The sequence below is a fragment of the Hyperolius riggenbachi genome, chromosome 9, assembly GCF_040937935.1.
Source record: "Hyperolius riggenbachi isolate aHypRig1 chromosome 9, aHypRig1.pri, whole genome shotgun sequence".
NCBI lineage: Eukaryota > Metazoa > Chordata > Amphibia > Anura > Hyperoliidae > Hyperolius > Hyperolius riggenbachi.
Window position 1 is genome coordinate 43642103 of NC_090654.1, and position 17306 is coordinate 43659408.

General features: G+C 47.0%; 1 long non-coding RNA gene across 1 annotated transcript in view; it reads left to right on the forward strand.

Moving 5' to 3' along the window:
* LOC137532279 (uncharacterized) overlaps positions 1–14125 on the forward strand; it is a 34903-nt gene extending 20778 nt beyond the window's left edge. Inside the window, exons 2-3 of the long non-coding RNA XR_011023898.1 lie at positions 10142–11359; positions 13897–14125. This is a non-coding gene — a long non-coding RNA (uncharacterized lncRNA). The remainder of the gene's footprint in view (positions 1–10141; positions 11360–13896) is intronic.
* Positions 14126–17306: the final 3181 nt, after the last annotated feature.

Genomic DNA, 17306 nt, shown 5'->3' on the forward strand with positions numbered 1-17306 from the left:
AGGTGTAGTACGCCCCCAGCGGTGGAGTGTGTGCATGCGCAATACGCCAGACTGTCTCAAGTACCTGGACTCATAACAGAAGATCCAGGTGGCGGAGGAGGACAGCAAGGGACTGATTAGCCTGAAAGGGGCTGGAGGAAGCCCCAGGTATGTATAAAACTTTAATTTCATATGTCTCAGGTTTACTTTGTTACACAGTAGTACTATACTCTACATATGCACTCCCCACAGAGCTGCAGGGAATCCACTGAGAATGTTGTGCACATTGAACACAGAGGTGTTGTCTATCACCCATAAACCTGGTTCAGATTGTGCATGAAGAATGTGTGATAGAGGAAGAATCTCCTCATTCCCCTGCAGTGTACCTGCACATCACTCTTACATGTACCCACAGTTACATTGCCTAGGGTCTGATAGATGTTCTTTGTTCCGGCCTGTACCTTTTACAAGTACTTTTACCAAGGACTAGTTTTAGTCTATGACTAAAGAGAATAAATACGGCAGTCTCCATATCCTTCTCACTTCAGTTGTTTTTTAAAATTCCTAAGTGTTGGCAGTTAAGAGACGAATTTCATGTTACATACATATATGCAAATTAGAGGAGTCGGAGTCAGTGGATTTTTGTACCGACTCTACAGCCCTGGTGGTGCGTCGATCCCCAAAAAATGCCCTTAGACTCAGTATAGGTAGATAGGATCTCATGTGTAGGTGCCCTCAGTGTAGGTAGCCAAGTATAGGTAGTATAGTTGCCACAGGAAAGGTAGCTAGTATAGTTGCCCCTAGTGTAAGTAGCATAGTTGTCCCCATATAGGTAGCATAGTTGTCCCCATATAGGTAGCATAGTTGCCCCATATAGGTAGCATAGCTGCACCCAGTGTAGGTAGTATAGTTGCCCCATATAGGTAGCATAGCTGCCCCCAGTGTAGTAGCATAGCTGCCCCCAGTGTAGTAGCATAGCTGCCCCCAGTGTAGTAGCATAGCTGCCCCCAGTGTAGGTAGTATGCCCCCCGTGTAGTAGCATAGCTGCCCCCAGTGTAGTAGCATAGCTGCCCCCAGTGTAGGTAGTATGCCCCAGTGTAGGTAGTATGCCCCCAGTGTAGTAGCATAGCTGCCCCCAGTGTAGTAGCATAGCTGCCCCCAGTGTAGGTAGTATGCCCCCCGTGTAGTAGCATAGCTGCCCCCAGTGTAGTAGCATAGCTGCCCCCAGTGTAGGTAGTATGCCCCAGTGTAGGTAGTATGCCCCCAGTGTAGTAACATAGCTGCCCCCAGTGTAGGTGGTGTGCCTTTAGTGTAGGTGGTGTGCCTCCAGCATAGGTAGTGTGCCCCCAGCGTAGGTAGTGTGCGCCCAGCGTAGGTAGTATGCGCCCAGCGTAGGTAGTGTGCGCCCAGCGTAGGTAGTATGCCCCAGTGTAGGTAGTATGCCCCCAGTGTAGTAACATAGCTGCCCCCAGTGTAGGTAGTATGCCCCCAGTGTAGGTGGTGTGCCTTTAGTGTAGGTGGTGTGCCTCCAGCATAGGTAGTGTGCCCCCAGCGTAGGTAGTGTGCGCCCAGCGTAGGTAGTATGCGCCCAGCGTAGGTAGTGTGCGCCCAGCGTAGGTAGTATGCCCCAGTGTAGGTAGTATGCCCCCAGTGTAGTAACATAGCTGCCCCCAGTGTAGGTAGTATGCCCCCAGTGTAGGTGGTGTGCCTTTAGTGTAGGTGGTGTGCCTCCAGCATAAGTAGTGTGCCCCCAGCGTAGGTAGTGTGCGCCCAGCGTAGGTAGTATGCGCCCAGCGTAGGTAGTGTGCGCCCAGCATAGGTAGTGTGCGCCTAGCGTAGGTAGTGTGTGCCCAGCATAGGTAGTGTGCCCCCAGCGTAGGTAGTGTGCCCCCAGTGTAGGGAGTGTGCCCCCAGCATAGGTAGTGTGCCCCCAGCATAGGTAGTGTGCCCCCAGCGTAGATAGTGTGCGCCCAGCGTAGGTAGTGTGCCCCCAGCGTAGGGAGTGTGCGCCCAGCATAGGTAGTGTGCCCCCAGCGTAGGTAGTGTGCCCCCAGCGTAGGTAGTGTGCCCCCAACGTAGATAGTGTGCCCCCCACGTAGGGAGTGTCCCCCCCGCGTAGGGAGTGTGCCCCCAGAGTAGGGAGTGTGCCCCCCACGTAGGGAGTGTGCCCCCAGCATAGGTAGTATGCCCCCAGTCAATCCCCCCCTCCCCTTCTGCGGCAGCGGGCCGGACCGGGCTGAGACTGACTCACCTGACTCCCATGCTCCAGCGCCGACGTCACTCTTCTCTCCCCGCCTCACCTCCATCTGTAGTTAGAGCAAGGCTACGAGAAAATGGCCGCCGATTGTCCGCATCTGTGGACAACGGCGACCATGTTCTTGTAGTCCTGCTCTAATTGCACACGGAGAGGACGCAGGGAGAGAGAGCAGGGTGGCAAGGGGCGACAGGGTGCATGCGACCTTCAGAGCATGGCGCCCTGGGCTCCGATCGCTCATAGAAAAGGCCGGCCCTGCTCACAGGCCGAACAAGGAGAGCACTGATCAGAAATGCAATCAAGAGGCCCATGTTGACTCTGGACGAGCTGCAGAGATCTACAGCTCAGGTGGGGGAATCTGTCCATAGGACAACTATTAGCCATGCACTGCACAAAGTTGGCCTTTATGGAAGAGTGGCAAGAAGAAAGCCATTGTTAACAGAAAAGCATAAGAAGTCCCGTTTGCAGTTTTCCACAAGCCATGTGGGGGACACAGCAAACATGTGGAAGAAGGTGCTCTGGTCAGATGAGACCAAAATGCAACTTTTTGGCCAAAATGCAAAACGCTGTGTGTGGCGGAAAACTAACACTGCACATCACTCTGAACCCACCATTCCCACTGTCAAATATGGTGGTGGCAGCTTCTTGCTCTGGAGGTGCTTCTCTTCAGCAGGGAGAGGGAAGCTGGTCAGAGTTAGTGGGAAGATGGATGGAGCCAAATACAGGGCAATCTTGGAAGAAAACCTGCAAAAGACTTGAGACTGGGGCGTAGGTTCACCTTCCAGCAGGACAACTGCCCTAAACATAAAGCCAGGGCAACAATGGAATGGTTTAAAACAAAACATATCCAAGTGTTAGAATGGCCCAGTCAAAGTCCAGATCTAAATCCAATCGAGAATCTGTGGCAAGATCTGAAAACTGCTGTTAACAAACGCTGTCCATCTAATCTGACTGAGCTGGAGCTGTTTTGAAAAGAAGAATGGGCAAGGATTTCAATTTCTAGATGTGCAAAGCTGGTAGAGACATACCCTAAGGCTGGTTTCACAGTGAGACGTTAAAGTCCCACGTTACAGCAACCAGTAACGCAGCCCAACTCACAGCACTGTAAAATCAATGTGCTTGTTCACAGTGCACACGTTGCGTTACATTGTAACGCAGCAGGTTTAAACAAAGTGCAGCATGCTGTACCATATACTGGGCTAAGCCACGCTAAACTGTTTGCACATGCTCAGTAATGTTAGGTCCGGAGGAGGAGGAGGTCTCCCCTCCTCCTCCGTAGCCAGCCACATGGCTAATTAATATTCACTGCACTGTGGAGAGACTCATGGTGGGACTGTAGTGTTGTCTGGATCATGAACGAATCGTTCATTTGATCTGGATCTTTTTTGTGAGTCGAATCATCCGGATCATCACAATCAAAGATTTGGTTCACAGTGGATGTCTGTCTGGAAGAAACAGGAACTTACAGAATGTACAGTGCAGGGAAAGTCCTGTCCTGCTAGTCATTTCACCCAGTCTGCTGCCCTAGTAAAATGATTCGGTTCAAAGATCCAGATCTTTTCAATGATCCGATTCGAATGATCCGAATCCTTAAAAAGATCCGGACTTCTTATCAGTAACCCGGGCTGCTTTGAGAGCTGCATGACGCAGCTCAATCTGACGTCCAACTTCAACACCACCATGCGTTGCGTTAGGGGCACGTTATGCGACCATAACGTCCCCTAAAACGCAACGTCTTGGTGAGAAAGTAGCCTAAAAGACTGGCAGCTGTAATTGCAGCAAAAGGTGGTTCTACAAAGTATTGACTCAGGGGGCTGAATAATTACGCACACCCCACTTTGCAGTTATTTTTAAAAAAAAAGCGTGGAACCTTGTATGATTTTCGTTCCACTTCTCACGTGTACACCACTTTGTGTTGGTCTTTCACGTGGAATTCCAATAAAATTGATTCATGTTTGTGGCAGTAATGTGACAAAATGTGGAAAACTTCAAGGGGGCCGAATACTTTTGCAAACCACTGTAGAGTCTATTTCCACCCCACCCCACACACTTCCGATGGCATGAGGTGTGCACATGGGGGATAGAATTGCGCCTCTGTTCTCTTTTTTTCTGGAGCAATGTGAAGAATACATCTGTTGTCATGCTTTGTCATGTGATGTGAAGCTCCACGACCCCTTAAAGGACAACTGAAGTGAGAAGACTATGGAGGCTGCCATGTTTATTTCCTTTTAAACAATACAAGTTGCCTAGCAGCCCTTCTGGTCTGCTTGGCTGCAGAAGTGTCTGAATAATACCAGAAACAAGCATGGAGATAATCGGTCAGATCTGACAATAATGTCAAACACCTGATCTGCTGCATGCTTGTTCAGGGTCTATGGATGAAAGTATTAGAGGCCAAGGGTCAGCAAGGCTGCCAGGCAACTGGTATTGCTTAAAGAGGCACTTAAGTCAGATAAAAAAATGAGTTTTACTCACCTGGGGCTTCCCTCAGCCTCCTGCAGCTGATCGGTGCCCACGTAGAGTCGCTCCGATCCTCCTGGACCCGCCAGCGGCCACTTCCGGTATCGCTGTCATCCGCCGACAGGATGGAAACGCGTGTGATTCTTCGCGTTCCAAGCCACAATAGCGCCCCCTGTATTGCTATTGCGGCCTTCCTTGCCGTAATAGCAGCATAGAGGGCCCTATTGTGGCTGGGAACGCAAAGAATCACTCGCGTTCCCAACCTGTCGGCAGCTGATGGCGAAACCGGAAGTGGCCGCCGGCGGGTCCAGGAGGATCGGAGCGACTCTACGTGGGCACCGATCAGCTGCGGGGGGGCTGAGGGAAGCCCCAGGTGAGTAAATCTCATTTTCTTTTATCTGACTTAAGGTTCACTTTAAAAGGAAATAAGCATGGCAGCCTCCATATACCTCTCTCTTCAGTTGTCCTTTAAAAGGACCACTATTGCGAAAGTCGTAAAATGTAAAATCTATGTCAACACATACAAATAAGAAGTACATTTCTCCCAAATTAAATCCTTTTCAGGGAGTGTCTTTATAAAGGCCATGTTGCGAATCCCCCATGAGGATATGGACTAGTCCAAATTCTGTCAGTTCTGTCAGATTTCTGCTACTAACCGTAAGTGACAGCAACATAGTAGAAATGTAATTTATAGCTAATTTTACTCTGGGAGAAACGTGATTCTTATTTATGTGTTTACATATATTTTACATTTTCAAATTGTTTTGCAATAATGGTCCTTTAAGAAGTATCAGAGGATAGCTGTCATGTTCCATCTCCCTGTTGGGCCTGTGTGTGAAGAGGAATGTGCAGTGTGTGTGGATCCACAGACCGAAGATGAATGAAATTTATATTGTTCTGAGCTACATTATAATTGTGGGACTGACAGCGGAAGGTGACTGCAAGGCGTAATGAGCAGCAGCTGCTGACAGTTTGCGGCCATATTATGTGTTCCGTGTTCGATTGGGCATTACTATCGAATGACTGTGCCGGGTTCGATTGGGCCTTACTATCGAAAAGCGCCACGGCCTGCACTCTGGCCATGGTGGTCTCTGGTCACTACACAAACAGCTGTTTGCAGTCACTGCATACCTTTCACTGCATCTTTGACTACACATTGTATTATACTTAGCAGTCAGTGCATACCTTTCACTTAAATGGATAGCAGACTTGCCCTCATTAACAGATTCTCGTTAAAGGATTTAAAGTTGATTCATCTCATATACAGCAGGGCCTCAAAAGTCCTCCTGTATTGTTATTTTTGGTCACTACCTCGAGACGTGCATGCCATGCCTGCTGCCTTCCTTGGATGTGTGGTAGCCGTTCCTGTTCCTTTTCCCACAGCGTGCCTGCTGCCTTCCTTGGATGTGTAGCCATTGCTTAGGCTCCCACTCCAGACCGGAATTGAACCAGGATTCCCCGGCCATTACCCGTGGTCACCATGCTACTGAGAAAGTACCATCAAAAGTTTCACACAGTTGAATGAATAGCTGACTTGCCCTCCATAACATATTCTCGTTAAAGGCAAGTGGTGTCATCTCTGGCACACAGCGCTGGGTCAAGGGTCTATCTGACCACAGATGCCTGGTCTGCAAAGCACGGTCAGGGCAGGTACATTACTTATACAGCAAATGGGTCCTTACTTGGATGTGTGGTGGTGGTAGCCAGTTCTCAGGCTCCCACTCCAGACCGGAATCGAACCCTGATTACCCGTGGTCACTCACAATGGCTAACTTGCCCTCCATAACAGATTCTTGTTGCAGGTACTGAACAGCCAGCAGAAAATGTAATTTAAAAAAAATAGATGTAAGCTTTAACAATGTTATTGTTATTTTTGGTCACTACCTCGAGACGTGCATGCCATGCCTGCTGCCTTCCTTGGATGTGTGGTAGCCGTTCCTGTTCCTTTTACCACAGTGTGCCTGCTGCCTTCCTTGGATGTGTAGCCATTGCTTAGGGCCAGTTCAGATCAGAAATGCGGATGGCCATGCGTGCGGAACGCGTGCGGACCGCAACGCGTACGAACGCATGGCCATCCGCGTTTGTGTGCGTTGCGTGGCTGATCCCATCACTGAAAAGTGAATGGGACAGCCACGCGTTTTTGCAAAATCTGCTTGCAGCATGCGTTCCTGGACCGCACAGGTCCGGAACGCATGCAGTGTGAACATCAGACATTGCACTCTATGCAATGTCTGATGTCGTGCGTTTTGGCCACCTGCACGCGTTTCCAAAACGCGGCTGGAAACGCGTGCAGTGTGAACGGGCCCTTAGGCTCCCACTCCAGACCGGAATTGAACCAGTTGAATGAATAGCTGACTTGCCCTCCATAACATATTCTCGTTAAAGGCAAGTGGTGTCATCTCTGGCACACAGCGCTGGGTCAAGGGTCTATCTGACCACAGATGCCTGGTCTGCAAAGCACGGTCAGGGCAGGTACATTACTTATACAGCAAATGGGTCCTTACTTGGATGTGTGGTGGTGGTAGCCAGTTCTCAGGCTCCCACTCCAGACCGGAATCGAACCCTGATTACCCGTGGTCACTCACAATGGCTAACTTGCCCTCCATAACAGATTCTTGTTGCAGGTACTGAACAGCCAGCAGAAAATGTAATTTAAGAAAAATAGATGTAAGCTTTAACAATGGTAGAGAAAGAACCATCGAAAGTTGATAAGGCAGTCAGACATTACCTGATATCACTGAGGAAGAGCAATCTCGCCATGTTGCGCACCAGTCCAGCACGGCCGTCACTACACAAACAGCTGTTTGCGGTGCGTAACAGTGAGTTTGGTGTGTCAGTGTGAAGCAGTAATCTAATTACACTACCTGATTAATGTATACACATGCAAGATGTTTTAAAGCACTTTAGGCCTGCAATTTAGCATTCAATGTGATTTCTGCCCTTAAAACGCTGCTTTGCGTCAAATCCAGATTTTTCCCCAGGACTTTTGGCGTTTATCTCACTCCGCCATGCCCCCCTCCAGGTGTTAGACCCCTTGAAACGTCTTTTCCATCACTTTTGTGGCCAGCATAAGTGTTTCTAGTTTTCAAAGTTCGCCTCCCCATTGAAGTCTGTTCGCGAAAGTTTGTGCGAACCGAACTTTCGCAGAAGTTCGTGAACCGAAAATCAGAGGTTTAGGCCAGCTACAGTGTAGTGGTAGTACAGTACAGTGTAGGGGGGGGGGGGGGACAAAAAGTCATAAGGCGCTCCTGAACTATACACGCATCTAGATTTAATATCTTTTTTTTTTTCTGATTATTTGCCCTCCAAACCTAGGTGCATCTTATATGCCGGAGAGTCTTATATTCTGAAAAATACGGTACTTACTCTGGATCCTCAAGAGGCTTTCCCAGCCCCCTCCACCAACTTTGGGGGTCCTAGCATTATAACCGCAAGGTGGAGTAACTTGTGGGTATAACGCTAGGACCCCCAAAGTTCCCGGCCATGTGTTGAGTCTGGCCACAATGTGCAGGTCAGCTCTCTCCTGTGCAATAGCAGGGAGCCACCGCTCAGGCTTGGCGGAAAAGTTGAGCCTGGCTGTCTCTGTCCTACTGCACAGGTGCGAAAAATCTGCGCATACGCAATGCGGCCAAGTTCTGTCAACAAGTCCTCAGGAGAGAAAGTTAATAATTCAATTAATTAATTCTCCTGAGTTTTCTCCTAAGGCTAGGTCCACACTTGTCCGGTGCAGGTCGGATCCGCTTCAAATGGATCCGATCTGGTAAAAAAAAAAATTCTCTCCATTTTATAATCTTAAAATGTATTCATATATATGTTTCCAGTCCGTTGAACCGTATACCGTGGGGTGGGGGGGGGGGGGCGAATTGGAGGTGGAAGCAGCCAGGACAGGGTTGGCAGTGGTCGGCGGGGAGGGGGTTCGCTCCCCTCCAACTATTGCGCAAAAAGCTTTAAAATGTAGCAGCGAGCGGGGACACTTACCTTCCTCTCTTGCATTCCACCTCTCGCCGCTTGACTTCCTGAAATGTCACCCTTTATACTTCAGAGGGCAGCATTGCATTGCCTGTCACTACCCCTTAGTGTATCCGGATCCATTTGCGGTCCATGAAGTCCCGTCAAGTCCGGACCCTGCGTTCAGTTTTTCAAAACGGATCCCCCGGAATGCACACGGATCCGTTTTGAAACTGAATGAAGACTGATGCTACTTTTAACATTTGTATCCGGGGCTCCATTTTTGATCTGAGCCAAAAAGTGGAGCCATGTATGCGTTTTTAAAATGTGTGAACCTACTCTTAAGAAATAATTTTTAACTTTTTTTTCTTTGTAATAACTTTTCAGCATTTAACAATTGAAAAAGTACCAAAAAGTAGGTAAAAATGTACTTTTAAGATTATTGTGTGTTGAGTGTTTTCTTGCTTGCTGGTACTTTAACCTCCCTGGCGGTATGATTATTTCCAGATTTTAGGATCTTTTTAAAACGTTTCAGACCCTAAAATCAGGGGAAAAATCATGCCGTCAGAGTCTCTGCAGCAGCCCCTGCTCTCACTCACCTCCCTGGCTCCAGCGCTGCAATTTTACCTCCGTCCTCCGAGTGGCGCTGTAACTCTGTAGTGAGATCGATGACGGTGATCTCACCAGAGTGATTCAGAGCCTTGGAGGACAGGAAGGAGAATGGCTCCTGCCGTCGGAATCCTCTGGGAGGTGAGTAAAAACGCTTACTGCAAACTGTACTCTGCATTGAGCTACACTCAGGATTGCCGCCAGGGAGGTTAAGACATTCTATTTGTAAGGTGTCAAAACATCACCTAGGAGTAAACTTGAGATGAAAGGAGGGAAAAGTTTTTTTTTTTTAATACATACATGTGGCTTCCTTCAGCCCCCTTCACGCAGATCTCTCCCTCGCCGCCGTCTTCCGCCTCCTGGATGGTCTGGTAGCTGCCCTGTTATCTTTGGCCAGTTGGGCGTACTGCATCCGCCCCGCCACGCTCCTCGAGCATCTCCGGAAGCATTCTGCGGCTGTGCAGTACTACTGCCCAGCCATGGGAGCGCGACGGGGTGCATGCACAGGTGGACTGCGCCTGCCCTGACTGTCCCCAACTGGCGAAGATAACCGGGCTTCTACCAGACCATCCAGGAGGCGGAGGACAATGCTGAGGGAGCAATCTGCGTGGAGGGGGCTGGAGGATGCCCCAGGTATGTATAAAACTTTTCCCTCCTTTCGTCTCCGGTACACTTTAAATTATTCACAAAGTGTTTCGTATTTTATTAAATAAGAGCGTAGCTTTTCAATAAGCCAAAGCCAATATAGTGACTAAGTGGCGTTTAAGCATTACCTTGTTATTCTTTGTTTTATGTGTAAACCCCAAAAAGTTGTAGTTTGTAAAACATATGAAATAAAAAGTGGGAATGTAGTGGACTAAAGTCACTTTTTTTTTTGTTTTGTTTTTTTAGAAAATGGTCAAAGAAAGTTTGTAGCAGTGCCTATTTAAAACCAGTATGGATCCTATCAGCAGTTCCAGCTGTATATCGTCTCGTGTGATGAAGCTGCCATGGTAACAGTCTCGGTTTCCCATCTGAGTTTCGCCAAAATGGTGTTTATTCCTGAACACGGCAGTGGGGAGGTGAATTTGGACCACCGATTTGTGGTATCTGAAAGAATTGTGACTTCCAAGGCTGTGCTGGTGACATCAGATGTGGACGTGTCCGTCTTCGTGTATCACCATATTTCTGGCAATGGTGATGCTACAGCCCTTCTACCGGAAGAAGACCTGGGGACAGAATACTTCATATCAACTCCAAGTACACCAGGGTCAAACAAGCAATTTGCAGTGGCCAATGGTCATCAAGAGAACATTGAAGTCATTGTAACAGTTTCAGGATCTATCTACTACGACGGGATGATCTACTCTGATGGAAAAAATATCTCGGTTATGCTTAGATACCAGCAAGTTGTCCAGTTTTATAGCTCTGGAGACCTGACAGGCACTAAGGCCACCTCTACATCTCCTGTGGCTGTTTTCAGTGGCCATAGCTGCTACCATGGTAAATGAAGGAGTTGTGAACCTATCTTTGAACAGCTCCAACCTGTGTGGAACTGGGAAACGTTTTTTACTATCTTCCCACTGTTCAATCATACTGAAGATATCATCGATATTATAGCTGCATATCCTGGTACGGTAGTAGATATAAAAAATCAGGGGAGGACAAGCAAGCAGGAACTACAGAGAGGCTCCCATTGTCAGACCATATTAAACAATGCGATGACATTGAAGTCCTCCAAGCCCATCATGATTTCCTACATCTTCCATGAGTCTAAATCAAGGAGCTTCGTATTAGCTTATGATGCATTTTTGACAACCGTTCTGCCTCGTTACTAGGGAGAAGCCATTACCAGTTTTTTTACAAAAAACTATCTCCCACAACTTTCTCATGATCGTGTCCCAGACATACTCAGAATCTGGATTCTACCTGGACCAGAAGCCACTCAGTTCATACAGTTACTCAGTAAATGAATGGGATGGATTTCAAGCTTGGGAGGTCTCATTGGGTAAAAGTGAAGGAAGACATGAGATATACCACAAGTACTCCATATTAATCAACTACATTTATGGTGTTGAAAACACTTTATCATATCATATGGATATTCATTGGACCAGAGAACCTCCTCAGGTAGGATTGTAATTTTATTGCCAAATACTACACATGGGAACAAGTCACCTCTTCCCATATCCCGAAATGTTGGAAGCAGCTTGTTCTAGGTGTGACTCCACTGGCAACATGCTTGTTCCATGTGTAATGTCACTGGTTGCATGCTTGTTCCAGGTATAACTTCACTGGTTGCATGCTTGTTCCAGGTGTGATTCCACTGGTTGCAGGCTTGTTGCAGTGAAAAATCTGAATTAGTGGGAAATGTCCTCTTGGGAAGGTGGTACTTATGAAAATACAATTTGATAGATGTGGCTCTAAGGCTGCTAGCAGTGGCCGCTATACTAATTTTTCTGGTGCATGTACATGCCTGCCTAATTTTTCTGGCTGCACTGCGGTTGCAACAACAAAACAAAAGGCATGTGCATGTGTCAATTCCCCTTCATGATCATTACCTTGCCACGGTGAAGGGGCTTGCATATCACAATGAAGCAATGACCGAGGCTATATGAGTGTCTCTCGGAGGGGGTGCACACCCAGTATAATAAGGATGTTGCTTCATTGTGGACAGAACAAATTCGATCAGCCAAATTCGATCAGCTGGACAATCACTGTTGTTCTGTCATTGAGCTACCTCAGCCCAGCGACCATATGGGCTGGAAAGCCGCCATCACCTGCACTCTCGTCATGGTGTTCACCAGTCCAGCACGGCCGTCACTACACAAACAGCTGTGTGCGGTGCGTTACACAGTGAGTTTGGTCTGTCAGTGTGAAAGAGTGCACTAATTACACTACCTGACTGATGTATACACATGCAAGATGTTTTAAAGCACTTTAGGCGTCCAATTTAGCATGCATTGTGATTCTGCCCTTAAGACGCTGCTGTGCGTCGAATCCAGATTTTTCCCGGGGACTTTTGGCGTGTAACCCACTCCTCCTCCATGCAAAAACTCAGATGTTAGACCCCTCGAAACATCTTTTCCATCACTTTTGTGGCCAGCATAAAGGTTTCTAGTTTTCAAAGTTCACCTCCCCATTGAAGTCTATTGCGGTTCGAAAAGTTCGCGCAAACCGAACTTTTTGCGGAGGTTCGCGAACCGAAAATCGGAGGTTCGAGCCATCCCTACTTGGATTTTGTTATCGAACAGCTTTTGGTGAATTGAAGCCTAAGTGTAGTAAAAATGCCTAAATACTCAAGTCAGAACTACTACAATGCAGTCCAAGATAAAAGTGGCAAATCATCTGGTTCTGAAATGATATAAGCTCTGATTAAGGGTTTTTTCCAATATGTGTTCTGGATTTTGATGCGAACAGTAAACTCACTACTCATAAATGTAAATGTGTCCATTCACAACTACAGGCATTCTAATATAATAATAATGAAATTGCTTGTATATATATTATAACACTTGCATTAAAATGAGCACATAACATGTTGTATAATGCACATGTTAAAACAATATAGGTGTGCTTTAAAGTAACTCTGAAGTCTCATAAAAATCATGGTTTCATATAAAAAATCTCTTTAACATGTTTGCCCTAACTAAAATGCTGCATCTCCGCGGCTGAACTCTAACTAAATCCCTCCTTTCAGCTGCAGCTCTGCCTCCATGCGCGTCAATCCACGCGTATCTCCGCCTCTCCCCCGCCCCTCTCAGTGAAAGAAGACAGAGGGGCGGGGAGAGGCGGCTATCCGCGCTGATAGACGCGCTAATAGACGCGTGCTCCCCGCAATGTGCCCCAGGGGGATTTATTTAGAAATCAGCCGCGGGGATGATGCGTTTTATTTAGGTCTATCATGTTAAAGAGATTTTTAATATAAAAACATGATTTTTAGGAGACTTCAGAGTCTCTTTAACCACTTCAGAACCACAGGCTTTACCCCCGCCCCCCCCCCCCCCCCCCCTTCCCAAAGACCAGGTCATGTGAGGCCAGAAAACCACTAGGAGCGATTTTCTGAAAGCTTTATGATTTGAAAACGCTTGCTAATGTAATGCTATGGGTGTAATCCCACTTTAGCGCTGTGATTTTATAAAAATCCCCCATAGCATTGCATTAGCAAGAGCTTTTTCAAATCACTAGCCCTTAGATATTTCTCCTAGTGGGTTTCTGGCCTGAGACATTGGGCTTGATTCACAAAGCGGTGCTAAACTACTTAGCATGTCTAAAGTCTTTAGACGCGCTAACCAGGGTGCTAAGTAGGTTAGCACCAGATTTCTCAATCAGATCGCGCACTAACTTTGCGCGCGCAAAGTTTTACGCGCGCAAAGTTTTACGCGCGCTAAGTCCCATAGGCTTTAATGGGCACTTCGCGTGGAGCGCCCTGCGCTCTGTGCAGTACGCGCGTAAAGTTTTACGCGCATAAAGTTTTGCGCGCGTAAAGTTTTATGCGCGAAAAGCTTGTTTAGACGTGCTAAGGGGGTTTTCACAGGCGTGCTAACAGTTAGCACCGCTTTGTGAATCAAGCCCATTGTGTTTTAAGGAGTAATACTCTACAGAAATATTTCTAAAATTCCATAGAAAACCATAGAAAGTACTCGTGTTTTGTAATTTGTCCACAGGTGTCTCCTGGACTCCACCTTACAGACCTACCCAACATCAGACAGGAGACTGCAGAGGTTCAGTTTTCACGTGTTTAAGTTTGATGATCTCCCGGAAGTGTACCTGTCCTGTAGTGTCATTATCTGCCACAGTAGAAGCTCTCCCAACTGCTCCTCTCCCCAAGACAAACGTGTGAAATCCACAGCTCCGAACTGCAAGACCTGGTCAGATTGTCTCAAGGCCCTCTCATTCGCAGTAAGTCAACAGAATCTCTGTCCATTACATGTCTGCAAAATATTATGCTGTATTTCTCAGCAAGAATTTAATACAGGTGTATTAGCAAGGCATCTTCTTCTGTGAGACCCCACTAGGTTTTTTTGGGAACAGAGGGGGCATGCATCCCAATTATGCCTTTGCTCTCTAGAATGTCTCTGTTTGTGGAATGTAAGAGTCTTTCCTTTGTACGCACAGCACTGGATTTTGCTTGAAAATTGGCTTTAATACGTTAACTTAGAACTCTAGCCGCTGCCAGTCTGTTTGTGTTGGTAAGTTAGAAAGAACCGCACTCACATATGCGTGAATGTGCTGGTCCTGGGCTGTTCAACCGTGTACTCTTGATGGAGTCCGCACACAGACTTTAAGGAACAACCAGTGTGAAGTTTATTTTCCCATCACATACTGTACATGTGCAATAAATGTCTGACCTGCAAGGCCGACGATCGTTTCAGGGCCACTTAGGGTCCCCTTTGTCAAGGCAGATAGCAGAAAGGCAAATACTTGTCTTTCTGCTATCTGCCTTGACAAAGGGGACCCTAAGTGGTCACACTGGTTGTTCCTTAAAGTCTGTGTGCGGACTCCTTCTTTAAGAGTACATGTTTGTGTTGGTAAGTATTTTAAATTAAAGTGTATCTGAGGCGATATGTGACTTGATGAGATAAACGTGTATGTACAGTACAAAACATATTAACCACCAGGCTCGTTTACTTGTTTGCCTGAAAGAGTTAATTTCTAGGCATGGAAGGGACAGCTTCTGTGTTGCCGGTACCTTGTTGGGAATATAGTAAACATCACTGATAAGTAAATTGTAGCCATAAAAGTTTTCCTGGAAGAATATAACTGTATTTTCATTTAGAAACACTTAAAGAGACACTGAAGCGAGACTAAATCTCGCTTCAGCTCTCATATATAGCAGGGGCACGTGTGCCCCTGCTAAAACGCCGCTATCCCGCGGCTTAACGGGGGTCCCTTCACCCCCAACCCACCCCCCGCAATACTTGGTCGTAAAATGGTCGCTGGCTGTCTCTTCCTGGAGGCAGGGCTAACGGCTGCAGCCCTGCCTCCCAGCGCGTCTATCAGACGAGCATCGCCACCTCTCCCCCGCCCCTCTCAGTGAAGGAAGACTGAGAGGGGCGGGGGAGAGGCGGAGATACGCGTCTGACAGACGCGCATGGGGCAGGGCTGCGGCGGTTAGCCCTGACCCAACCAGGAAGCGCTCCCCCGCTGCACGGAGGGGGTTTGGGGGGACAGGGACCCCCGTTAAGCCGCGCTATAGCGGCGTTTTAGCAGGGGCACGCATGCCCCTGCTAGCTATGAGGTCTGAAGCGAGATTTATTCTCGCTTCAGACTCTCTTTAACAGGCTGCCACTGAGCAGAGACAACAAAACAATCGATCTACTTGGAACAGTATTTAAGTATGGCGCTCTACACCTGTCAGTGCACAATATCCGCTCACATCATGAAAAGCAACTAAAGTCCCACTCTGCACAAAAGTCCATGCACCACTGTCCTGAGCAGTGGCTGAACTTGAAGTTGCCGCAATCCTCTATTCCGTTTCAATATTGGCATACAGTTGTAACATTAGTAGGTATCACTCTCACCAGATGGGTAGGCTGATTAATTAAAGTCAGCATATATAGCGTTGTGCAATAGTTGTGGCCCCTCGTATTCAGCCTCTTCCTCCTAATAATAGCTCAGAGACAAGAAACAGTAGATAGCGTAATACTGTATAGAGACCAGGTATGATCAGTCCTCCACCAAAAAGTGATAGCACCAATCCGTGCCAGAGAACATAGATAGCACCACCAATCTGTGTATCCAACAACAGTAAGATTCAAGGCTCACCAAATGCCATGGCTGACCATGACAGTTCAGCAATCAAGTTTTCCACCAAACTTCCTATTCATAATTAGCAGGCTTCTCCCTTTATAAATTCAGCCTGTTGGAAGAGTCCACAGTCCATGAAAAGTCCACTGTTTCTAAACAATCCAACTTTGGGAAAACAGGTCTTTAGGCAAAACACAAACAGCAGCAGTCCTGGTGTTCACCAAGCTTCCATCCAGCTAGCAGCTCACCTGCTGCATACATTAGTGTTCTCTGGCACGGATTGGTGCTATCACTTTTTGGTGGAGGACTGATCATACCTGGTCTCTATACAGTATTACGCTATCTACTGTTTCTTGTCTCTGAGCTATTATTAGGAGGAAGAGGCTGAATACGAGGGGCCACAACTATTGCACAACGCTATATATGCTGACTTTAATTAATCAGCCTACCCATCTGGTGAGAGTGATACCTACCAATGTTACAACTGTATGCCAATATTGAAACGGAATAGAGGATTGCGGCAACTTCAAGTTCAGTCACTGCTCAGGACAGTGGTGCATGGACTGTTGTGCAGAGTGGGCCTTCAATTGCTTTTCATGGTGTGAGCGGATATTGTGCACTGACAGGTGTAGAGCGCCATACTTAAATACTGTTCCCTGTTGTTTAGGGTGTATATACCCACCCATTTGCGTGGCGATCCACTTGTCAGTTTTGTATGTTAAACTTAGGCCCCTAATTGGGTTCTCATTATAGGCTTGAGGCAGTTGGGATAAAGGTGTTAAGAGGAGCGCACCTACCACATTGGTCAATCGATCTACTTGGTAAATGTTTAAATATAAAATAAAACCATGGGCTACCCCACTGGATCGCAGGAGAACTTCAACTGTAGAAGATGGCATTGGAAGCAGAGCTTTAAAGCAACCTAGTATGCAATCTTACCGCCAGTATAATCACATTCGTGAAAAAAGCTAACTGCACTTTTTATGATATCGTACACTAGAATAGATTTCTATGCATCTCTCACTCAACAAAAATGATTTCTAACAGTACAATTAATTAATGTATTATGTTAGATAAATTCATGCTGTTTCCCCTTACTGTAGGAGACTGGCATAACTCAGGAGGACAGTCATCCCCACTCTTGTTGTTCATCATCTGTATAATCGGAGTCCTGGCAGTGATAGGCCTTGTGCTGCAGAGACGTTACTACAAGAAGCAGCAGAAAATGGTATAAAGATGGCCATACACTGGTCGATTTGCCACCAGATCGACCAACAGATAGATCCCTCTCTGATCGAATCTGATCAGAGAGGAATCGTATTGGCTG